General features: G+C 41.8%; 1 protein-coding gene and 1 long non-coding RNA gene across 2 annotated transcripts in view; both read right to left on the reverse strand.

The window, feature by feature from the left end:
• The window catches only part of LOC134803834 (uncharacterized), a 103,878-nt gene that overhangs the window by 21,890 nt on the left and 68,831 nt on the right, over nt 1–13,157 (reverse strand). The gene's annotated exons all lie outside the window — the stretch shown is intronic.
• LOC134803782 (uncharacterized) overlaps nt 1–13,157 on the reverse strand; it is a 63,094-nt gene that overhangs the window by 19,034 nt on the left and 30,903 nt on the right. The window lies entirely within an intron of this gene.

Below are 13,157 nucleotides of genomic sequence, written 5' to 3' on the forward strand. Positions count from 1 at the left end.
TTACTATTACAATGCAAGCTACACACCGAAATTTCTTATTTTCCATAATATGGCTGCGTATATTATTTTATAGTAATAGACTTATTTTTACAGACTCTAATTCAATATTAGATATTATAGGACAAAAAACGCATATTAATTCTAAAGCATATATCTTATTCTTCTAAATTTTTAGCTTGCCTATTAACTTAAGAATTTAGATATGTTGTTGTGGATTTATTAAACTTTAATTCAATATCGACAAAATAATAAGCTAATTTGTAGTTTGACTAAGAAGCACGTTAAAAAAATTTCTAATAATTTTACATTATAAAGTGTCATACATATTATAAACGATGGAACTTAAACATTGCACTTTAATTCAATATTAAAAAATCATTACTAAAAATATATAAATACCTAATTAATATCTAACGCTCGTTCTAACTTTTCGTCATATTTTACAAATATGCTTAAAAATATGTCCCATGTCAGATAAGTATCACTTTTTCATCTTTAGAATTATCAAAACTTTTAGTGCAAAAATCCGGTCCCACTATTGGTCTATAGGGTACTTATCATCGACTAAAACTGGGCTAACCGTTGTTTTAAAGTCTCCACAAAACCGAACGGCCCCATTTTTCTTGATGACCGGCACCACGGGTGTCCCCCAGTCACTCCACTCCACGGGCGAGATGATGCCCTCGCTCTGCAACCGCGCCAGCTCGGCCTCCACGGCGGGCCGCAGCGCAATCGGCACGGGCCGGGGCCGCCGCCACACGGGCGTTACGTCACTATTTATATCGAGTCTTAATTTTGTTTTGTTAAAAGTGCCAATACCGTCCGCAAAAACGTTAGGAAATAACTTATTTAGTTTTGTACAGATTTCCTCACTACTACTTGCTACTACGTTTTACGTTCACAGCGTTCACGTTATTGTTATCATTTATGCGCGGAAATTCTATACCGAAAGCCCTCAACCAATTACGGCCTAGCAACGGTACACTGGAATCATTATCGTAGACAACCAATTTTAAACCATTTACAGTTTGGTTACCGAGTTGAACTGTACAAATAATTTTACCTTTTGGTTTCACCTTGTGACCACTGTACATTGTTAAATTCGACTCGGACGGGTATAGCTTACAATTACCAAAATGTTTCTTATACGTACTAAAGGATATAATACTAATAGCGGCGCCAGTATCACCTTCCATCATTAATGAAACGTTATTGACGTTTACCTTAACCATCCACTTAGTATCTGGTTCCGCATCGGCGTCGCTCAGCTGATAGACTTGTAGGGGCCCGTCCTCGGAGTCAGACCCGTCAGATTGCAGTCCATCGATTTCCTCAGTGATGACGCGATGTACTCTCTTGGGATCTTTTCTAAAACGACACATTTTGGCGATATGGCCTACATCACCGCACACATAGCACTCACTATTTTTAAATGAACACTGCTGCTCCGGATGCCGTCCGTCACAACGATAGCACTGTCCATGGTCTAATAAAACATGGTCTTCTATTCCCAGAGTGACACGGGCCTACGTCACAATAACATTGCCACTTTATTTCAACATAACATGTTACATGGGTATATTATAGCTATGGTTAATAAGTTAAAATATTTATTTATAATTTTATAATTTTCATTTATAATGTATTTTATCTTAAATTTTACAATAACACGTCATTTTTAATTATTCGTTAGCAATATCTTCCGATTCACGAAAGAAATTTCAGACGTTCGGGTAATTGGGTCATTCTCGCATTTCGTGCAAATCGGTATTATTTGCAATTTACCAAAAATGTGATGGTGTTTTCGAATATCTGTTAATGCAAGGTTGTAACATAGGACCTAAAGTATATTGGCCCGCCATGAACAATTCTAAAAAGGTGGTTATTTTCTTTATATTTACAATTAACCCCCACTATTTTCATTCCTCTCTGCATGTAACGCGTGAAGTTAAACTTTGACCTCCATTTGAACCTTAAGATACTAAAAATAGAAAACTTGTTGTTGGTTCAGTAAACAAGTAATTTAGTTATGTTTTATATCCTATAATATTATACGCTAAGAAATTAACAATAAAACTATACAGCCTTATAAGTGATGGTCCAAGCAATTTCTTCATTACCGACGCGAGAAATGGATTAGCTATATTTTGCTATATAGCAAGGGTATATAGCACTTCCCGCGGATACAACACATTGTTCGTCAGTCAGTTGGCCGCGTGCTACCACAGCGGACGTCCGTATGTTGCTTTTGACGAAAATACTTACGTTCTCTCGTGTCGGGAAGGAGTGTGGTTCAGATAAATCTTCATCGCCATCTAGTGATTTATACAGTAAGTACCAATTGTACATTATTAAAATTATACCTAATTGATGTGTTTTAGGGTTGCCTTTCGTGTGGCTTATTCTGCGAAATCAAGGTCTGATATCAACCGACCTAGGCGACGAAAACTTCCAAAACTTCATTCATATCTGTTTCATTCATTTCTTTTCCTTCCAATTTTGCCAGGGAAGGTAATGAACGAATTTAGAAGGTAATGATAATGTATATGAGGCAGTGCATTTAATGGAAAGAGGGTTAAGTTATTATAAATAGAATGTTGGTATAAACATTTAAAACTATGTAATAATATATAGGGGAGCCCAACTGGTGATTTTTTGGATTTAACTAGAGCGCAGTAGATTAACATAATCTGCCGCTCTATATATAATACCACTCAAGGACTGTGCTGAGAAATTTGACACGTTACTAAGAGACTAAGTGAGTTGGAATCATCTGATACCGGTCGACGATAAGGTAGAGAACGGGGCAAATGTTTGGAATAAAGGGCAGAAACTACAGAAACATAAACACAGGCCGATAAACAATAATAGTGCCTCCGCTGTCAAAAGCGACAATTCCCAATCCGTGCGTGATAAATCTCAGAAAACTGATACCAGCAGTAAAAAGCGGTGTAAAATCCCTCTCAGGGCGGTGGACCATCGCAAGTTCATCCATCTGTGGAATATAGCTTGAGGATCGGAGGACATACGGGCATATCTGCTGTTATTCATGGTGCACTGTCGATGAACTTAAGCTCAAAGGGGACTCCAAGACTTTCAAAATAGGAGTACCCTCGACAATGTATGAATCCTGTTTATTTCCAACTATGTAGCCCGATAATCGTGGTCATTTCGTAAATCCAACGTCAATGGGAGTCAGACAAAAACCAACCAGTAATACTTAGTTCGGAATCCTGATTTGAAACCTTCACTGGATCTAATTTACCAAAATGTAAGGGGTCTTAACACCAAAGTAAGTTTTTCGGGCTTCTATGCTGTTGGTCCAGACTACTTAGGTACCTGCATAAGGGGTCTTAACACCAAAGTAAGTTTATCGGGCTTCTATACTGTTGGTCCAGACTACTTAGGTACCTGCATATATCTTAAAGGGGTGTTTAGAGCATTTGAATGGTCCAATACACTTCATGCTTAATCTGGTACCTACTCTCCACAAGTACATATCATTATTGGAAGATTTCACGGGTAAGACCGATCCCAAAGTCAAGGTATTCTTTTCTTTCAGCTTTAGCAAAGCTGTTTGAGTCCATACTCCATGGCACGTTGTCGAAACAAGTGAAACCATTATGCCTGTGCAACACTCAGCATGGTTTCAGAGTGAAACGGTCTGTGAAAACTAACATGACCTTGGTTGACAGTGACACCATCTCAGAGCATCTGGATATGGGTATCCTGATAGACGTCCTGTATTATGATTTCCGAAAAGCCTTCAATCGTGTGGGTAACGATGTATTCCTACACAAACTAGACGCTATTGGGTTCAATCCACATTTGCTTAACATTTTTGCCAGTTATCTGCGTGATAAACCGCAGCACGCAACGACCAGCATGGCCACTTCGTACCAGATCCGTACCATACTCGTTCTGGTGACAGCCAAGATTCAATCTTGGGGCCTTTCCTATTTAGAATAATGGTCAATGACCTGCCCTCGGTTATCCATAACCCTCGTTGTCTACTCTACGCCGACGATCTTAAATTGGTATATTGAGTTGAGAAGGAGGAGGATCGTAAGTTGCTGCAGGAGGATGTTTCATCATCTCTGTGCCAATGGAGTCGGGGTAACAAACTGATGCGGCTTTCAATGCGGCTAAGTGTCAAGTGTGTAGTTTTAATCAAACCCTATTTCCTACACATGCTCAAGAGTCGTCTCAGTAAAGGATCTTGCGGTCATATTCGATACGCGGCTAACATTTCACGACCATATCAAAGCACTTGGCACTGTAGCTTCAGTAGATTAGGCTTTGTCACTCACATTGTCAGAGAATTCCATGACCCTTGCCCCATAAAAGTTTTTTACAATGTTCTGGTCAGAAGCAAGTTGGAGGCGTCAGCATTAGCCTGGATCCCTTACGAGTCAACGTACATTCTACTATTGGAAAAGGTCCAAAAGAATTTCCTTAGGATGTATTACCTAAAAATATTTATTATTTTAGGAACCCTGGGCTTCATTTCTTTGGAGGTGAGTCAGGTGAGGCACAACTTAAGCCTACTACTTTTAGCTTGTTGGGCTTTTCGTGGAGACTCTGGCTGCCTTGAACTAGTAGAGAGACTAGAGAGGCTTGTAAGACTTTTTGTACCGGACATTAGAAATATAACCCTTAGGCTTCTCCTGGTGCATCTCCTGTTAACTCATGAGTGCTTGAGATTTTGTGAGTTTATGGAGCTACGGTGGATGGATTGACAGTCGAGTGTATTTGGATGTTAATTTTAAATTAAAGTATGTAGTTTCTCAGTGTGTTGGTGACAAGACTGGTGTAGTGCTGTGTAATCATTAAATAAATAAACAATACGAAATACGTCTTCAATCACGTAAATTGTGCTTGACAATCGCTACAAGCTAGGTGGTAAATCATAAGTCGCGATTGTCAAGCCGGAGTATTTGTTAAGTCGGCTTGATCGTCTGCACAGCGCTTAAGACACGTGATTTTAATGTTGTTCATTATATTAATGGTGTTAATTTTCATTAACTAAAGTTTTTTTATTGCGATTTCATAAGTTTGTTTCATTACCCTCCACTGATAAAATTACCATCCATGCCCATTTCATTACCAGCGCGTAGTTCATTACCACCAGTCTTATTAAATGAAAAGGAATAAGGTTACGAAGGTGCCTTTAGCATAAAAGTGTCAATAAATGAATCCACAATGCATGAAAACCCAAAAATTTACCATTTAAAAGAAAATTTACAAATCGAGAGAACATCACCGATTTGCACGAAATGAGAGAACGACCCAATTCTGTTTACATTACTGGCAACACAGGATAGCGCTGTCACATTTGACAATTCGGATCTAGATAACTTCATGCCCTGACCGTCATCCTTGTCGAACGCGTGTTAATTGTTATTTCCTTCTCGCTCAGTGTCAGCAGTCGCAGTGTTTTCCAAACTTTTCACGTCGTAAGCTTGGTAATTAATGTGTAACTGTGAATTAGTTTTTTAAACGTTTGTCTTGTATAGATAAATAAAGTTTAATTTAATACATTAGATTTGTTTTATTTTACTATGTTTCTACATGAATAACTTAAAATTAATGCCGTTAAAATAATTTTCACCGTTGGTTAAAATTCTCCCACATTTTAAAGTTTGAGAACCTGTAAACAGCATGATGACGTAGGCCCGTGTCAGTTAGGTCATACGCGAATCTCGGAATAGAGTACCAGGCGGAGTATATTATTATACCATGGCACTGTCCTCCTGACGATGTCGACCCTCCTCGGCCGTAGTCGCCGTAGCCTCGACGCTGAGGCCTGTGGCGCGAGCCTCGAGCCCGCGCGCCGCTGCCGCCGCCGCCTCTCTGGCCGCGAACACGGGCTCCGCTTCGCCGCGGTTGCCCGACGCGGCTGCCGGTTGCTGAGCCAGCCCCGCTGACCGCGAACACGGGCTCCGCTTCGCCGCGGTTGCCCGACGCGGCTGCCGGTTGCTGAGCCAGCCCCGCTGACCGCGAACACGGGCTCCGCTTCGCCGCGGTTGCCCGACGCGGCTGCCGGTTGCTGAGCCAGCCCCGCTGACCGCGAACACGGGCTCCGCTTCGCCGCGGTTGCCCGACGCGGCTGCCGGTTGCTGAGCCAGCCCCGCTGACCGCGAACACGGGCTCCGCTTCGCCGCGGTTGCCCGACGCGGCTGCCGGTTGCTGAGCCAGCCCCGCTGACCGCGAACACGGGCTCCGCTTCGCCGCGGTTGCCCGACGCGGCTGCCGGTTGCTGAGCCAGCCCCGCTGGCTTGGAGTCTCGAACGGCCGCCTCCAGCGACAACGCCAATTCCGTGGCGCGTTTGTACGTGAGCCCATCGTCCTTTGTAAGCATTCGCTGTCGAATGCGCTCGCTTTGTAACCCGTAAACAAATTGGTCCCGTAAGTTTTCCTTCAAAATGTTGTTATCCGAAAACTTACAATGCTTACTTAATTTCTTCAGTTGCACGAGGTACTCGCTTATGGTTTGACCTTCGACTTGTTTACATGCCCTAAAGATCATTCGCTCTGCGATTATTGACCTTTTTGGTGACAGATGTTCGTCGACTAAGGTTACAATTGTATCGAAACCAACCTTTTCGGGTATCTCCGGGTAGCACAGGTCTATGATTACATCTAAAGGCTCGGTGCCCACTACCGCAACGAGGTATTTCGAAAAATCAGTAACTTTTACATCTTGTAAAGTAAACCACGCCTTCAATCTGCTCACGTACGTCGACCATACGTCGACATTCATTTTAAACTCTTTAAGGGCACTTAGGTCAGGTTTTTTATTTTCAGCCATGATTTTAACACTTAAGCACTTGCTAAACACCCAAATTTATTAACCGGACTCGTCGCCAAATGGTATATACTGGGAAATGCTTTAGAAGGACGGCGAATGAAACACACGTAATTCGAGACTGACATTTATTTGTATCTGCCGGTAGGCGGCAGAAAACCAAAGTACCTACATGTATATACAATATACAGCAGGTCCCATATAAAAAGTTGTTCAGTGTGACCTACCTAATCACCTCGCACAATATGCCCATACAACCATTTCCAGTCGCCGTTACGACGCGGTGTTGACACATCTTGTGTCGACACCGTCTGTTTCGGTCACAATTCCAGTCGCAGAGTCGTCGCCGTGTCGACACAGTTACCAGAAATGGGGAAGGGTCGACACATGACACAAAGTGACATAAAGTGTGGTCGCCGTGTGCACACATTGTTTCGGGTTTGCGACTACTTTATGCCAAAATCATTCGTTCATTCGTTCATTTTGTTCCTGTCAAATGGAAACTGTCAGATGGAAAAGTACTTAAATAAAAATAAGTGACATTAATACGCCATCTCTAAAACGGATTACAAGACGTAATTATATATTGTTTGCATTTATATTACAATATGACTTAAATTATTATGGGCAATTAAACTGCTCGAGTGATTTGATAAACTAAGTGTAATATAATCAACGCGCCACCACATTGTTTTAGTTTAGCCGGAAATGAAATTGTTTACTTCTCAGTGCCTGTGTTCATAACTATATTATTTGAAGCATTTTTAGTACTTCGATGCGTATACTATACTTAAATAACAGAAATAACGCTTTACATACTACGAAACTTGTTAATTATGATGTATAAATATGGTTCAAGGCTGAGAAATATTGCAGTCACAAAGTAGTTGCAATGTTTCGACTTTGTGTCGACTCTGTGTTGACACATGACACGCGCTGTCAAAAGTAATAACAAAGTTACTGGTATGTTACTGGATTTGCAAAATGGCTCCTTGTGTTGATTTGTTTTCAGATATTCTCAAAGTGTAAAAATGCCGTGGTCAGAGATGGGCATTAATCGATTAACTGTTTATTCGACTAATTAATGGAATAAAAAAAGTTAATTCTCAAATTTTAATCGTGATTAGTTTAGTCGACCTAACATAGATTGAAATTGAATTAATCTGAATATTAATCGAATAAATTATCGATTAAATCTCGATTGAAAGTTGACAGGGGGCCATTTTTGTACGTAAAAATAATAGAAATGTCTTGCATGCAGATGGTAGCAAAACACTTTGTCATAAAAGTCGAGATAGGTGTCGATATATAGGTTTTAGGGAGTGCCGATTTCGAAAATAATGACCATTTTGGAATCCGAAATGGCGGCCATGCACTGTGTCATAAAAGTCGTCATGGATGTCGTTTTATACGTTTTAGGGGGCCCCAATTTTGAAAATGATGACCATTTTGGAATCCAAAATGGCGGCCATGCACTATGCCGTAAAAGTCGTCATGGGTGTCGTTTTATAGGTTTTAGGGGGCGCAGATTTCGAAAATGATAACCATTTTGGATTCCAAGATGGCGGCCATGCACTATGTCATAAAAGTCGTCATGGATGTCGTTTTATAGGTTTTAGGGGGCCCCGATTTAGAAAATGATGACCATTTTGAAATCCAAAATGCCGGCCATGCACTATGTCATAAAAGTCGTCATGGGTGTCGTTTTATAGGTTTTGGGGGGCGCAGATTTAGAAAATGATAACCATTTAGGATTCCAAAATGGCGGCCATGCACTATGTCATAAAAGTCGTCATGGGTGTCGTTTTATAGGTTTTAGGGGGCGCAGATTTCGAAAATGATGACCATTTTGGATTCCAAGATGGCGGCCATGCACTATGTCATAAAAGTCGTCATGTATGTCGTTTTATAGGTTTTAGGGGGCCCCGCTTTCGAAAATGATGACCATTTTGGAATCCAAAATGGCGGCCATGCACTATGTCATAAAAGTCGTCATGGGTGTCGTTTTATAGGTTTTGGGGGGCGCAGATTTCGAAAATGATAACATTTTCAATTTAAAAATGGCGGCAATGCACTATGTCATAAAAGTCGTCATGGATATCGTTTTATAGGTTTTAGGGGGCGCAGATTTCGAAAATGATGACTATTTTGGATTCCAAGATGGCGGCCATGCACTATGTCATAAAAGTCGTCATGGATGTCGTTTTATAGGTTTTAGGGGGCGCAGATTTCGAAAATGATGACTATTTTGGATTCCCCTTTTATGACAAAATACGTAGCCGCCATCTTGGATTATAAAATGATCATCGTTTTCGAATTCTGCACTCCCTAAAACCTATAAATCGACATCCGTGACGACGCAAGTTATCTTTATTTTCAGATCTAACAAATTGCTACAGAATACAAAGGACAAAAAAGAAGCGAGGAGGTAATGAAACAAGCAAAAATACAGATGATTCCTCGACGCAATTGGGTGATTCTTAAATTGTGTCCAGATTTTTTTGTCATAAAAGTTTATATTTTTCACATATTACTAAATCTATGGCAAAAGTTATAATATTGCAATGGATTCCATCGCATGTAGGTATAAGTGGCAATGAGACAGCTGATGCATTAGCAAAACAGGCATGCAGCGATGGCATTGAATTTCACTTGAAACATTATATGGGGGCAATAATGACTGTTTACATTTAGTCAAATTAAAGTGTCGCGAATTGTGGAAGGAATATTTCGACGAGAGATCTAGGGACAAAGGTATTTGGTATAAGACAATACAGCCACAACCCTTTAATTCTCCTTGGATTGATAATAGTGTGTTGTGTAGGCAGGATCTAGTTTTATTATTGAGATTGCGCTCTGCGGGCTCAGCACGGTTCCACTTTTATCGACTATCACTATGCGCGTCCCTTTCGCACTTACATACTTGTTAGAACGTGACAGGCATGGTGACAAGGGATAAAAACGCGACCGTGCTAAGCCGCCTGGACACATCCCATTGAATAAGTTCGCCTACCTCATGCGTAAAGTGAATTCGGAATTATGCACCTTATGTAATCGCGTCGAGGATGTGTATCATATTTTAATGGAGTGTGTCCGAAATGAGCGACTTAGAAGACAGATATTTCATGACAATGACAGTTCCATTGGGTTATGTAATACCTACCTTTCGAACCCCATGTCTGAGGTTGTTGAAAAGGTACTAAATATTGTTAAGTGCGGTCTGAGGGACAGAAATGTGTGATGTAATTAAACTAGATGTAGCTATTTACTTTCTTTTAACTTTGTTAATTAAGTCTGTTTTTTATGGGGTGACATATTCGTTCAATCGAAAAAGCCCCTTAATAAAGGAAAAAAAAAAAAAAGTTCCGTGACATTTCGACCTTGTAATTTTTTAAGTAAATGTTTTTGTTTATCTATGAGGATCTCACTAGAATAGTATAATCAAGGTATGTTTATATTTGATGAATGAAATAGTAACGCAAAAAAAAAATATATTTGTGTCTTATATTCCTGCCGAAGACTTTTATTTTACCTTTTCCTTCTACACAAGTTTGGCCAAGTAATAAGAATTTAGGGCACTCAATTTTATTTTGACTTCTACAACAGTAAAGCTACGAGGCCATGTTTTGGTATCGTTTTCGTATAAATTCGCAGTACCAAATTTAGTTAAGGTATCACATTGACACCATTCCGAAGTAAAAACATATAAACTTATTAAAATACTTTCTTTTAAACTCCTCTTCACGCTTAAACTGCTGAACAGTTTAAATTTAAATTTGGTACACATATATTTTGAGTCCCGAGACAGGATATAATAAGTTATCTCAAAAATCACCCTTTAATGGTGTGAAATGAGGTGTAGGGGGGAATTCAGAATTGACTTCTTGAAGTTAATACTGTTTAAGTTTAGGTTTGAAGTCATGTTTTTTCATCATTTTTAACTAAATCAAAGATGTAGACCATCCCAAATTTCATATAAATCGGTTCAGCGGTTATTGATTTCCCGTACAAATTTCCACGCCACTTTTCACACCTTCAAAAGATGATTTTGGTTATAAGATCTATCCTATGTCCTGTTCCGGGACGCAAACTATTTCTATACCAAATTTCAACGAAATCGGTTCAGCGGTTAAGCGTCAAGAAGAGTTTCAAAAAAACCGGCCAAGTGCGAGTCGGACTCGGGTATTAAGGGTTCCGTACATTAAGTCCGACTCGCGCTTGACTGCACATTTCTAATAGGTTTTCCTGTCATCTATAGGTAAAGAACTATTTTGTGTATTCAGACGGACATACATACAGACGCACGAGTGATCCTATAAGGGTTCCGTTTTTTCCTTTTGAGGTACGGAACCCTAAAAAGATTTATTTTTATTTTGTGGAATGGTGTCAATGTGATATCTTAAATGGATTCAGCACCCCAGATTTATACGAAAACGATACCAAACACGGCCTAGCACCTTCACTGATATAGATATATCAAGATAAAATTGAGAGCCCTAAATAAACTTTCAAGAGCGGATATCTCAAAAACTATTCAACATATCGAAAAAATTGACGGAATAAACTTGTAACAAATTAAATTAACTTTCATTTTGTATAAATGGCCATGTCGCTGAGATGCATAGTTTCCGAGATATAATCGAAAAACGGGAAAATGGGACCTTCAAAGCCCCCTCTCTCCCCCCCGCTCAAGGGCTACGGCCGGGGACTTTTGATATGTTCACCTCCTAACTTGTCAAACCGAGTTACGGAGTCAAAAATTGTGTTCCGAGCATTTCCCTCTACAACTTTTGGAGCATTCGTTGCCTGACCTAAGTAGCTTATTGAATTTCTTTAAAAACTTTTCTGTAAAAGGTTGACGGGTGTTGGGTGTTTATATGGTTTCGGTCGATTATTATCATTTGCATTGCCCATGATGACTTACTAGAATTACGAGCACACGAGACACTAATAGTAGTTTGACAAACCTTGGTTTTCAAGAGGTATTTTATATTGACATTTGCTGTCACAAATTTGCTGTCAGATTTAGTCGCAAACCGCACGCAAAGTGCACACAAATGTGTCGACACCTTGTTACGGAAAAGTGTAGACACGGCGACGACACTTTGTTTCGAAACAATTCTAGACACATTGTGTGGACTCTGTTACGACACATCTGACATTTAGTTACCACTTTGTGATTCTGCGACTGGAATGGTTATATGGGTGGCTAACGGTCCAAAAATGACCCTGCATAACGTACCTTGATCTAGTGCTTTAGGCACGGCGACTAGTGCTATGAGCCTGGCGCCGGCCGCGCCCCACCAGCGCGCGTAGATATAACGTACCTTGATCTAGTGCTTTAGGCACGGCGACTAGTGCTATGAGCCTGGCGCCGGCCGCGCCCCACCAGCGCGCGTAGATATAACGTACCTTGATCTAGTGCTTTAGGCACGGCGACTAGTGCTATGAGCCTGGCGCCGGCCGCGCCCCACCAGCGCGCGTAGATATAACGTACCTTGATCTAGTGCTTTAGGCACGGCGACTAGTGCTATGAGCCTGGCGCCGGCCGCGCCCCACCAGCGCGCGTAGATATAACGTACCTTGATCTAGTGCTTTAGGCACGGCGACTAGTGCTATGAGCCTGGCGCCGGCCGCGCCCCACCAGCGCGCGTAGATATAACGTACCTTGATCTAGTGCTTTAGGCACGGCGACTAGTGCTATGAGCCTGGCGCCGGCCGCGCCCCACCAGCGCGCGTAGATATAACGTACCTTGATCTAGTGCTTTAGGCACGGCGACTAGTGCTATGAGCCTGGCGCCGGCCGCGCCCCACCAGCGCGCGTAGATATAACGTACCTTGATCTAGTGCTTTAGGCACGGCGACTAGTGCTATGAGCCTGGCGCCGGCCGCGCCCCACCAGCGCGCGTAGATATAACGTACCTTGATCTAGTGCTTTAGGCACGGCGACTAGTGCTATGAGCCTGGCGCCGGCCGCGCCCCACCAGCGCGCGTAGATATAACGTACCTTGATCTAGTGCTTTAGGCACGGCGACTAGTGCTATGAGCCTGGCGCCGGCCGCGCCCCACCAGCGCGCGTAGATATAACGTACCTTGATCTAGTGCTTTAGGCACGGCGACTAGTGCTATGAGCCTGGCGCCGGCCGCGCCCCACCAGCGCGCGTAGATATAACGTACCTTGATCTAGTGCTTTAGGCACGGCGACTAGTGCTATGAGCCTGGCGCCGGCCGCGCCCCACCAGCGCGCGTAGATATAACGTACCTTGATCTAGTGCTTTAGGCACGGCGACTAGTGCTATGAGCCTGGCGCCGGCCGCGCCCCACCAGCGCGCGTAGATATAACGTACCT

The sequence above is a fragment of the Cydia splendana genome, chromosome 27 (assembly GCF_910591565.1).
Source record: "Cydia splendana chromosome 27, ilCydSple1.2, whole genome shotgun sequence".
Classification (NCBI taxonomy): domain Eukaryota; kingdom Metazoa; phylum Arthropoda; class Insecta; order Lepidoptera; family Tortricidae; genus Cydia; species Cydia splendana.